Source organism: Microtus ochrogaster, chromosome X (assembly GCF_000317375.1).
Source record: "Microtus ochrogaster isolate Prairie Vole_2 chromosome X, MicOch1.0, whole genome shotgun sequence".
Lineage (NCBI taxonomy): Eukaryota > Metazoa > Chordata > Mammalia > Rodentia > Cricetidae > Microtus > Microtus ochrogaster.
The window spans coordinates 61060381-61061083 of NC_022026.1; positions in this window are offsets into that span (position 1 = coordinate 61060381).

A 703-nucleotide genomic window follows, 5' to 3' on the forward strand; every position below is an offset into this window, starting at 1 on the left:
ATCATTCACTGAGCAATCTGGATTAATCTGGCCAGATCAGTTATGATTACATCAAATACTCATTCGATTGGCCCTGGCTGACTTTCAAACACTGGCTGTGAATTATAACTTATCTTCTCAACTTTTCCTCTTGTCCCTTTGATAGGAAAACTTCCAACCTCTCATGTTAACCATTTCTGGCCCACGGCTTACCTCTGAGTCCATAAACAGGCTGGTCATCCCATACTGCTCATCTATTTGCATTATGTTTCATCACTGATAGTGCTTGGCTTGGCCACTTCTCCTGACTCTTCTCAGAACCTCCTCCACCCAGAGGCCTGTTCCAGCTCCTGGCATCACTTCTGAGCTCTTGAGGTCTCATTAATACCATGATCATGAATTTGAGGCCAGCCTAGTCTACAGAGCAATTCCAGGATAGCCAGGGCCACACAGTGAAACCCTGTTTCAAAAGCAGATCTTCATTTATGGCTAGAAACCAATTATGAGTGAGTACATGCCATGTTCATTTTTTTGGGTCTGGGTTACCTCACTCAGTATAGTGTTTTCTATTTCCATCCATTTGCATGCAAAATTCAAGAAGTCATTGTTTTTTAAAGCAGCCTAGTACTCTAATGTGTAGATATTCCACACTTTCTTCATCCATTCTTCCATTGAAGGGCATCTAGGTTGTTTCCAGGTTCTGGCTATTACAAATAATACTGCT